A 12,699-nucleotide genomic window follows, 5' to 3' on the forward strand; every position below is an offset into this window, starting at 1 on the left:
GGTTGAAACTTTCCCCCTCTCACCTTAAACCTGTGCCCTCTAGGATTTGACATCTCCACCCTGGGAAAAAGACTCTGACTACCTACCTTTTCTATGCCTCTCATAATTTTATATACTTCTATTGGGTCACCCCTCAGCCTCCGGCGCTCCAGGGAAAACCATTCAAGTTTGTACATCCTCTCCTTATAGCTAATACTCTCCAATCCAGGCATCACCCTGGTGAATTTCTTATGTACCCTCTCCAAAGCCTCTACATCCTTCCTGCAATGCAGCAACCAGAACCGTACATGATGTTCCAAATGTAGCCTAATCAAAGTTTTACAACAACAACACACACAAAGTGCTGGAAGAACTCAGCAGGTCAGGCAGCATCTATGGAGAGAAATAAATAGTCAATGTTTCGGGTCAAGACCCTTCATCAGGAACCACGCCAAAGTTTGATACAGCTGCAACATGGCTTCCTAACTTTTATTCTCAGTTTTCTAACTGATGAAGGCAAATATGCCTTACGCCTTCTTTACTACCACTTTCAAGGAGCTACAGACTTGCACCTCAAGATCCCTCTGTACATCAGGGCCCTGCCATTTTCTGTATACTTTCCTCTTGCATCTGACCTCCCAAAGTACAGCATCTCATGCTTGTCTGGATTAAGCTCCATCTGCTGTTTTTCTGCCCATATTTCCAACTGCTCTGTATCCTGCTGTATCCTTTGACAATCTTCCTCATTATCCACAGGTCCACCAACTTATTATGTTGTCTGCAATAATCAGCCCACCTACATTTTCATCCAAGTCATTTATATAAATATCACAAACAATGGAAGCCCCAGTACTGATCCCCACGGAAAACCACTGGTCACAGACCTCGAGTCAGAATAACATCCCACCAGCACTAGCCTCTGTTTTCAGAATCAGTATTGGAATCAGATTTATTATCACTGACTTATATGACGTGAAATCTGTTGTTTTGCAGCAGCAGTACGGTGCAGACATAAAATTACTATAAATTACAAAAATAAATAAATAGGGCAAAAAAAAAGTTCATGGACCATATCCAAGCCAATATTGGATCCAATTTACCAAGTCACCATGGATCCCTTGTGCATTAATCTTTTGGACGAATCTACCAAAGCTTTGTTGAGAGCTTAACTAAAGTCCATATGTACAACATCCACTGTCTTACCCTCATCAACCATATTCTTAACTTCCTCAAAAAACTCAGTCAAGCCAGACTTACTATCCCTAATAAGTCAATGCTTTTCCAAATGTGAGTAGATCCTATCCCTAAGTATCTTCTCCAATAATTTCCCTACCACTGATGTAAGGCTCACCAGCCTATAATTTCCTGATTTGTTTCTATTGCCCTTCTTAAACAAAGGAACAACAAGTCCCCTAGAACCTTGCTGGTGGCTAAAGAGGCTACAAGGAAATCTGTCAAGGTCCCAGTGATCTCCTCCCTTGCCTCCCTCAATAACCTGGGATAGATCCCAAAAGGCCCTAGGGACTTATCCACCTTAATGTTCTTCAAGAGACCCAACACCTCCTCCTGTTTGATATCAATATGCCCCAATAACAGCATACCCCTCCCTGATCTCACTATCCTCCATGTCCTAATGAGGCTGGGATACACACCATGAATGGTAGGGTCCTAGGGAGTACTGAGGAACAGAGGACCTTGCTGTTCAAATCTAAAGATCCTTGAAGTAGGCAGGACAGGTAGATAATGTGGTTAAGAAGGAATGTACTGGCTTTCATTAGTCAGGGCATTGAATACAAGTGAAGTGAGGTTACGCTCCAACTTTGTAAAATATTGGTCAGACCTCAGCTGGAGTACTGCACGTAGTTCTGGTCAAGATACCATGGGAAGGATGTGATAGCACTGGAGAGGATGCAGAGGAGATTCACCAAATGTTGCCTGGGCTGGAGCATTTCATTTATGAGGAGGGACTGGAGAGGCTAGGTCTGCTTTTCTCTAGAGTGGAGGAGGTTAAGAGGGGACATGATGGAGGTATATAAAATTATGAGGGCTATAGATAGGGTAGACTGCAGAAACTTTTCCCTATATCAGAACTAGATAAAACTAAAGGATGTAGACTTAGGATAAGGGGTAAAAGATTTAGAGAGGATCTGAAGGGACCTTTTTCACCCAGAGAGTGGCGAATACCTGGAATACACCCCCTGTGGAAGTAGAGTTGCAGATAGCATTTAAGAAGTGTCTAGACAAGCACTTGAACTGCCCAAGCATAGAACGTTACAGGGTACGTGCTAGAAGATGGGGTAACAGAGATGGGTGCCCACTGGTCAGCGTGGACTTGGTGGGCCAAATGGACTTTTTCCATGTTGTATGACTCTATGAGAATAATTGTCTGCATTTCATATATCAGAATAATCATTACATTTCTAAACATGTATAGAGTACCTACACAGCACAGGCATGTGAACGGCAGTTTTATTACCAAGTTTATTATTTTTTAAATGAAATGGTAAGAGACTTGTCAATTTGTTAATGTATTTAACAAATTAATTTTCTAAATTTCAGTGATTCTAGGAATGGATAAACAGCTAAAATGGCAGACAAGAAATTGTGTTTTTCTTTATATCAGTTTGGGCACATTAGTAAAGTTTTGGACTCCAGAGCAATACAATGATTCAGGAGACAGGGCATAAAGAAATGTACCACAGAATAACAGAGCAGACAGTTGGTAAAGATAGCAGTAATGATTCAGGAGACAGGGCATAAAGAAATGTACCACAGAATAACAGAGCAGACAGTTGGTAAAGATAGCAGTAATTTATTGGGGGAAGTACTGTCCAGAATACATGCCAAATAGAAGGCAGCAGCACATTTTGTGACCTTGGCCAAGAGAAGTTTATTGCCAACTATGAAATCAGTTTTGTAACCTTTAATATTTTAACAATAAGAACTATTATATTTATTTCCTTGTTTCAACCAGGTTCAAAGCAGAATACATTGGTTCCAAATTAAGAAAACTTAATGCTACTCTTAATGTTGCAACCATTGGGGAGGAGGTACAGGAGCCTGAAGACCCACATTCACTGATTCTGAAACAGCTTTCTCCCCTCCCCCGTCAGATTTCTGCATAGTCTATGAACACTACCTCATTATTCCTTTTGATTTTGCACTATTTATTTATTTTTGTAATTTATAATAATTTTACATCTTTGCATTGTACTGCCGTCGCAAAAAAAAACAAATTTCACGTCATACAAGTCAGTGATAATAAATCTGATTCTGATCCTAATTCTGAAATAATTAGGAAAGAAAACAAAAATAAAAGCGCATTTTCAAACTGAGACCAAAACAAGAAATCACCGTGAATCTAACTTCTAATTTAGTTTAAAACAAATTCCACTTGGAGCAGTAATTGGGAAAAGAAAATTTAACAGTAAATAAAACAATCATAGAATCATGGAATCGTACACCACAGAAGTGGGCCTTTCAGGCTACTTCATCCATGCCGAGCGTTATGCCCATCTACACTAATCCCATTTGCCTGCATTAGGCCCTATTAAAGCATCTGTTCAAGTGCTTTTAAACATTGTACTTGCATCTGCTTCCACAACTTCCTCTGGCAGCTCATTACAGGTAACCACCACCCTCTATGTGAAAAATTTACACCTTTAAATTTCTCCCCTCTCACCTTAAATCTGTGCCCTCGAGTTCTAGACTCCCCTGACCTAGGCAAAAGATTCTATCTATCTTATCTATGCCCCTCATAGTTTTATAAACCTTTATAAGGTCACCTCTCTGACTCCTACGTTCATGTGGGAATAGACCCAGCCTGTCTAATTGCTCCTTATAACTGCAGACCACCATTGCAGGCAACACCCTGGTGAATCTCTTTTGTACTCTCTCTATTCCTACCACATCCTTCCTGCTGTGTGTTGACCAGAACTGTGCACAATACTTGTAAATTTGTTCTAACCAATGTTTTGTACATCTCCAACATGATGTCCCAACTCTTATACTCAATGCCTCAGCCTATGAAGGCAAGCACATCAAATGCCTTTTTCACTATCCTATCCACCTGTGTCACCACTTTCAGGAATCTATGGACTTGCACCCCGAGATCTCTCTGTATGTCAACACTCCTAAGGTCCCTGCCATCTACTCTACATGTCCTAGCAGAATTTGACTTTCCAATGTGCACTACCCCATTTCTCAGAATTAAATTCCATCTGCTCTGCCTGACTCTCTTGCTGATCTATGTTCTGCTGTATCCTTAAATATCCTTCTCACTCTCTGTGACTCTATAAGTTTTTGTGTTGTTAGCAAACTTACTCATCATACCATCTATATTCACATCCAAGTCATTTTGTATATATATATTACAAACAACAAAGATCCCAGCACTGATCCCTGCAGTACACCATTTGTTCAGATTTCCAGTCAGAGAAACACCCATCCACCACTACCCTCTAGTTCCTATCACCCAACCAACTTTGGATCCAATTTGCCAACAAATCTTGGATCCCTTGTGTCTTAATCTTCTGAACCAGCCGTCCTCGTTAAAAGCTTTACTAAAGTTACCTCCTCAAAAAACTCAATCAGATTTCTTAGACAAGATCTCCCCTGCATAAAACCATGCCCACTCCTGCTATTGAGTCCCTGCCTTTCCAAATGAACATAAATCCTATCCCTCAGAATCTTCTCCAACAACTTCCCTACCACTAATGTAAAGCTCACCAGCATCAAAGCAAAAGAAACAGCAAAGTCAGAGCAATAAACACTGTGCATTGGAAAGTCGTTTAAGTTACCATCAGTCTATAAGGCTACATTAAAAGTCTTTTGCACAGTGTGCAATTTTTGTTGACATTAATCTTAAATTATAACTCATAATTTTTGAGCCATGATATTTTGACAAAATTTGCAAAAGCAAAACCATGGGGTACTTTTAAATTTTTACCACCAGGTGAAAACTGATAGTAGTAAATTAGCCACTTATTTCCAGGCTGTCCAATCTTTCTTTTGATTAAAGTTATTAAACCTGAACAGCTATAGCCACCTTTCCATCTGATTGTCAGGCTTACCCCCTACTTGCCAGCTTCTCACCTGGCAGCAATAGGTGCAATGTGCACCACTATGCAATGCACGGCAAAGTCTCATTGGCACTGCTGAATTCTGATGTTATTCAGTAACCTCTCACTCTTTGAAACCTGAGTCATCAGCTCACACAGGCAGGCTTGTGAAGACACCAGTGTTAAAGGCATAACTCTCCAAAACTTGTTTCTCAACTTTGCAGGCAACAGTGACACCAAAATTTCCTTTATTTTCAAGGAACATGGAAACAAAATTTCCTTACTGCAAGTTTCATATTGCACAATTTACAAAGTCAGTAAAATATTTTATAACGTATCAATTTTAATTCATTCAGTTCAACTTTACAAGTATTTAAACTACACTAATGAAACAGGTCTATGGCGGACACCATCTACCTGGCCCTACACTCATCTCTGGAGCATCTGGATAGTAAAGACACCTACGTTAGACTACTATTTATTGACTACAGCTCCAACTTCTATACATAATTCCAAGCAAACTCATCTCTAAACTCCTAGACCAGGAATTCAACACCTCCCTTTGCAACTGGATCCTCGACTTCCTGACCAACAGACCACAATCAGTAAGGATAGGCAGCAACACCTCCACCACAATTATTCTCAACACTGGTGATCCACAAGGCTGCGTCTTCGGCCCTCTACTCTACTCCCTATACACTCATGACTGTGTGGCCAGATTCTGCTCTAACTCCATCTACAAGTTTGCAGATGACACCACCGTAGTGGGCCGAATCTCAAATAACGATGAGTTAGAATACAGAAAGGAGATAGAGAGCTTAGTGGCATGGTATCATGACAACAACCTTTCCCTCAATGTCAGCAAAACAAAAGAGCTGGTCATTACCATCAGGAAGGGGGATGGTGCACAGGCTCCTGTTTACATTAATGGTGCTGAGGTCAACAGAGTTGAGAGCTTCAAGTTCATAGGAGTTAACATCACCAACTATGTAGACACCTTGACCAAGAAAGTGCACCAGCACCTCTACTTCCTCTGGGGGCTTAAGAAATTTGCCATGTCCCCTTTGATCCTCACCAATTTTTATCGATGCACCATAGAAAGCATCCTATTCAGATGCATCATGCTTTGGTATGGCAACTGCTCTGCCCGAGACTGCAAGAAACTGCAGAGAGTTGTGGACACAACTCAGCACATCATGGAAACCAGCCTCCCCTCCAAGGACTCTGCCTACACTTTTCTCTGCCTCAGTAAAGCAGCCAACATGGCAAGGTAAGGGAACCTTGGATGTCAAGGTAGTTGGTGAATTCAGGCAAGAAGAAAAAGAGTCTGTAAAGCTTAGGAAGCTAACATAAAATGGAGCCCTTGAGGATTATAAAGAAGCTAGAAAAGAACTCAAGAGGGGAATGATGAGAGTCAGGAGAGGCCAAGAAAAGTCCTTGGAAAATAGGACTAAAGAGAACCCAAGAGAATACGTACATCAAGAGCAAAGGGATAACTAGGAAGAGGGTAGGACCACTCAAGGATCAAGGAGGAAACACATGCTTGGAGGTGGAAGATGTGGAAACGGTCCTAAATGAGTACTTTGCATCAGTATTTACCAAGGAGAAGGACATGGAGGATATAGAGATCAGTGTAGACATACTAATATGTTAGGACATTTTGAGATAAAGAAAGAGGTAGGGTTGCTTCTCTTAAAGAGCATTAAGGTGGATGTCCCCAGGATTTTATGGGATATACTCCAGATTATTGAGAGAGGCAAGAGATAAGATTGCTGGTGCCTTGACCAAGATCTTTGTGTTCTCTCTAGCCACAGGTGAGGTCCCAGAGGATTACTAGTTTAATTACTAGTTTAATTAGTTCAGCACAACACCGTGGACCGAAGGTCCTGTTCCTGTGCTGTACTGTTCTGTGTTCTATGTTAACATAATTAAAGACACCTCCCACCCTGGACATTCTCTCTTGTCCCCTCTTCCATCAGGCAGGAGATACAAGAACCTGAAAGCAAGCATCACCAGGCTCAAGTACAGCTTCTATCCCACTAAGACTATTGAACAGTCCCATTGTATGATAAGACGGACTCTTGACTCACAACCTACCTAGTCATGGCCTTGCACCTTATTGTCTGCTTGCACTGCACTTTCTCTGTAATTGTAACACTTTATTCTGCATTCTGTTATTGCTTTTCCCTTGTACTACCTCAATGCACTGATGTGATGAAATGATCTGTATGGATGACATGCAAAACAAAGTTTTTCACTGTACCTTGGTACATGTGACAACAATAAACCAATTCACCAATTCTTTGAAATTTATAACTGGCTTTGATTGCACTTTGCCACTTCATGTGTAATCAAACCCTTTTAAAGACATTTGAATGCAGTTTGTTTCAGCAAAGTTTTCTGTAGCTTCTCTTGTTGATAACATTAACCTGCTGGGAGTTTGTGGCCAATATATATTTAGGTGTGTGTTGCTACTGGATGACAGATGTAAAATCCCTAAATGGTATTACTGTGCAATTAATTCTACAAATACAAACAAGAACACAAGACATAAAAGCAGCAATAGGCTATTCAGCCCCCATACTGATCTACTGTTCAATAAGTTTTATGGCTGATCTTGTACCTCAGCACCAAGCAGAGACAAACACATTCTTTCAGAAACATTTGAAATCACCAGCAGCAACACACAAAGACACTAGAGGAATTCATCAGGTCAGGCAGCATCTATGGAGGGAAATGGACCATCTGCATTTTGGGTAGAGAGCCTTCATCTGGACTGGAAAGAAAAAAGAGAGATAGCTGGTATAAAAAGGTGGAGGCAAGGGATGGATCCAGGTGAGGGGGGTGATAGGCAGGTGAGGAGAGGGAAGTGGGAATGATGCAAGAAGCTGGGAGGAGATAAGTAGGAATGACAAACGGTTGAAGAAGATGGAATCTGATAGGAGAGAATGGTGGACCATGGAATAAAGGGAGGGACGTGGAGAGGGGAACAGGGGAAGGAGTGTGTGGGTGGTGGGCAGAATGTGGGGTGGGGGAGGGTAAAGAGATAGGGTGATGGGGACCAGTTGGATCAGGAGGAGACAGAAAAGGAAAAAAGGAAAAGGGACAGAGGGGAGCGGTTACCAGAAGTTTGAGAGTTTGATGTTCATTTCGTCATGTTGGAGACTGCCCGGGTGGAATATGTTCCTCTAATTTGCATTTAGCCTCAACCTGATGGTGGAGGAAGCCATGAAGAGACATGTCGGTGTGGGAATGGGAAGTGGAATTAAAATGGTCGGCCACCGGGAGATCCAACTGGCACAGCATAAGAAGCAAAGGTGGTTGATGAAGTGGTTCCCCCAATCTGTGTTTGAAATCATCAGCATTAGTATTAGACAATGAGATGGACTTTACTGCACTATGTTTCTACATATTTGAAATGATGAGGGCTGTATTAGCAGTAGGGATGGAAACACTTGGCCCAGAGATTGATCATCAACACATCAGCTACACATACCCCCTTCTTGGTGTAAACAGACTTATTTCTTGCTTCAGGCGGCTCTTTTACATCCGTAACTATCTTGTAAATAAATAATAGGTTCCTCAAGCTGCAGCTGCTTCTGTATCTTCCAAGTCCATCTCAGGCTGAGCCAGAGACCTCCCAACTCCAAACTCCTATCATTTGCTGCCTTGGATCTGGCTGACTCCTCCCTGATCATCTGCCCTACCAACTCTCCTGATCCTCTCTAACCTGCCTAAGCCCTCTGCAGTCCTCCCTATCACCCCCTTTCTACCCCCAATTTCTACACTATGATAAATAAATCATTTCTCACCTTATAAGGTATGAACTTACTGGGATTAAGTCCATGTTATTTGGAGATTATGCCACACATTTCATTATTCTTGTTTTTGCCACATTGGATCTCCTAAATGGACACACTCTATCAACCCACCCAGTTTTATCTCCTAATCAACTTATTAGTCTCCACCCACACATACAGGCAGGGCCTGGTGTGCCCTGTTCTCTGGATGAATGTTCTATCCTGCAGAAAATATTAATATCAGGAAAAATAAAATAAAACATTAAAATATTAAATACAGTTAACCTCATCCCCCTCATTTCTTTGGACACAATATAAAACAGGTTACTGATTTGCTTTTCTCTATTTTGTGCTTTCAACAGAAAACAATTTCACCTCCACTGTCCCTAAATACAATATTTATAAACATTTTTTCTAAATGATGTTCACTGATCCTCCAGACTATTCACCCTCCTCAAACAGCACAACCTCTGACTAGCAAGAAGCAACACCATAATAGATTTATAGGATAAACCAGGCAATGAACAAGATATTAAACAGTGAGATTTTTCAAATGTAAGTAGTTTTCCTGTAATACATTAACATTTAAACACTTGCTCTTGCAGTTTTTTTTCAGTTCTTTATGTTGTGTGACACTAATAAGGAATTTTGAGGTCTTGTGTATTATTTTGAAGGTCTTCATGCAAAATAACTTTTTACCTTTTCAGCGATGCCAAATTTTATCAACTTAATTACAGTTTAATTATTTGGCAAATCTAGTGAGGTTTTATCACTTTGAAAGAACATTAGGCCATTTAAAATGCCAATAAAGGTGTCAGTTTGAACACTTTCACTTCTAACCAGAAGCTTCAGGATTCAAGTCACACACCATAGCTAAGCACATATTTTGTGCTGGCATCAAGTTAAAATATTCACTCTGTTTTTCTCTCTCCATAAATGCAGCCTGACCTGACTATCTATAGCATCTTTTTTCTGTTTATTTGTCAGTTGGCTTTTGGCATTTTCTACTTATCAGTTAGGAGTGGTAGTAAGGATGGACCAGATTGTCTTGTTGTGGAATAGAGGCAAGAACATTCATGTCAAGGAGAAAGTCAAGTTTGAGGAGTTCTTTGGTTTATTTCTTCAGTAGGTGCCACCTGCCTCTCTGTGCTTCATACATTTGCCTCCATTCTCGGCTTTCAGTGAGGTAGACCCCTTGGATATTTGAACACAGATGACCTTGACAGCATTGAAGAACCCAAGCACGTTAAAGTTATTAGCAAATTGCTGGACCTCCTTGTGTTATTTTCACTCACCTTCTCTTCTTTAGGTCACAGATTCTCTGTTTGGATCTTGGCTTTCAGGTGTCAATGGAGCTGACTGTTTTTATTTGAGACTTAGTGGATTTTCCAATCTAAGAAGACACTGCTTCTTTTGGTTAATTAGCTCCTGGATCTCCTAGTCCTTCTCATCAAAACAGTTCTTGTGGACACTGTGTTTGGGGGTTGTTAGGTTATCTAAGAAGTGTGTCTGAGAACAGCTATCTTTGCGGGATTCCTGAGACCTTTGTGCTGATCTTCTTGTGGCAATGTTTCTATTGTTTTGAGGCCAGCATGATTGATAACTGAGTGGATGATGCAGTGATCAGTCCAACAATCACAGACACCTGTAATGGCATGGAAAATGTAGATATTCTTGTGGTCTGTCACTTGAATGAAGGCATAATCTAACACGTGGCAGTGCCTGGATTGGTATGGTGTCAGGAAGTCTTGTGCTTGTCTCTCTGATGAATCAGAGTGTTGGTTATGATAAATAAACACAGAAAATGCTGGTATGGCTCATCAGGTTAGGCATCATCTGTGGATAGAGAAACAGAGTTAACGTTTCAGCACTTCAACCTGAAATGTTAACTCTGTTCTCTTTCCACAGATGCTGCCTAAAGTGCTGAGTCTTTCCAGCATTTTCTGTTTCAATTTCAGATGGCCAGCATCTGCAGGTTTTTAAATTTTTATTTGTTGGTTATGACAAAAGCATTTTGTTAGGAGCAGGACCCCCATTTGAGGTAACTTTCTCTACTCCCTGCTTGCCAATCAAGCGTTTCCTGAGGGCTGCATCTTCCCTGACACTGAAGTTACTCAGGGGAATCAGTGTGCCTCCCTCAGGGATGTGGGGCAAGATTTCTTTTCAAAGTTGGAGCAGAGGTCTTCCTTGGCCACATCTATAGCTTCCAGGATTGGAGCCAATGTGCAGACAACCTTTGCATGCTAATTCTGCATTAGAGTGGGCTAGTGGGTCATGAGAGATTCAGGACTAACTCAGTTCTGATGATAGAGCTCACCACATGAAGGAGGCTTTTGTCTTCCAATTTGCTGTTCTAGTAGAAGTGGATCCACCACATCCTTTGATCTGGGTATCTCCCACCTTTCACATCTTACTCAGGGCAGTGACGTCCATGTCAAAGCATCTAAGTTCCTGAGCTATGATAGAAATTTGACTGATGTACATCTGTTGTTATCACAGTCCATGAGAGTGTTGACAAGAAGGTCCTGGTCTTCATATTGAGAGGTTTGATAGGTACTACATGGACATGACAGAATGATGTCTTGGCAAAATGGTAAGGGACTCTAAAATGACTGGGAACTGGCTCTACTCACTATGAACACAAGCACACACAGATGTGTGCATGGGCTTCAGTACAGATACTCTTGTTCGCTGCCTCCACCTCACTTCTGTCTGTGACCACCCTCCATTCACCAATCTCCTTGCCACCTAACTTCCTCCGACCCCCTGCCTCGAACCCTACAGTGCCTCCTTCTCTTTCACCCTGCCGGGGGCGGGGGGCAAACCCTCCCCCTCTCTTTCCTCTGGCTCCTCCTCTACATCCTCTGCATGCTCTCTCCCCCACCACCCCATATCTTCCACATTCTCCAAGCCTGAGAAAGATGACCAAATAAGACCAGACAGATTCAATACATATCCACTGCAGAATTATGAATATGTGCGTGTTATCTGGAGTTTTGCTTTCTCAGGCAACTGAAGCTCAGATTGCCAAAGTTAACACTACTATGAAGACCATTATTGATTCTGGAAATTGTATAAGTATTCCTGACAAAAGTGCCTTCAACAGACAAGACCTTGTACTATTTGGGACAATAAGTAACCAGATATTTTTGCTCTGAACTTGTGGTCAGCAGTAACGGCAATCTTCCCTGATCTCAATGTTCCCACAATGATATAGCAACCTTTATGGTGAGAACTTCTCTTTCTGCCTGCCACGATCAGTTTAAGTAAATTGTTGGTGTTGAGCAGTTTTGATATCATCAAAATAGCCAAGCTGACAATCACGTTAAAGAATTGTGACAGAGCACATACCAGGAAGCAATAAAAAATGCACTATTTTAACTTAACTTTTTAACATCATACAGAGCGCCAAAAAATGGAACGTTCACATATGATTAAAGTACAAGCTGAAATATTACAAATGATCCTTTAAATATTTTAATATTGCTTGTATTTAGAAAAATTTAGACATGTAGGGAACATAAAATTAGTTTCTCAAGGCCAGATAGTTGTTTAACCAATAATGGTTTGGTATAATATTAAAAATTCACATCCACCTCATGTAAGAAAGTTTGAGATTTTCATGATAGTTTATAGTGGGACCAGTGACACCCGCAGGAGTATAAATTTGAGTATTTTTGGAGGCACATTCAGTATACATTCATTCGAACATATCCTTAATAATTATTGGGTGGCTGTTCCCCTGTAGCCCCATCTCCAATAAGAACTACTTCATGAGTGGCTAAAAATCACGTCAGTTCCACGAATTTCCTGTGATCATGGTGAGGAAGAGGCGGAGATTTTGCTGAATCACTGACAGA

The sequence above is a fragment of the Pristis pectinata genome, chromosome 9, assembly GCF_009764475.1.
Source record: "Pristis pectinata isolate sPriPec2 chromosome 9, sPriPec2.1.pri, whole genome shotgun sequence".
In the NCBI taxonomy this organism is placed as follows: Eukaryota; Metazoa; Chordata; class Chondrichthyes; order Rhinopristiformes; family Pristidae; genus Pristis; species Pristis pectinata.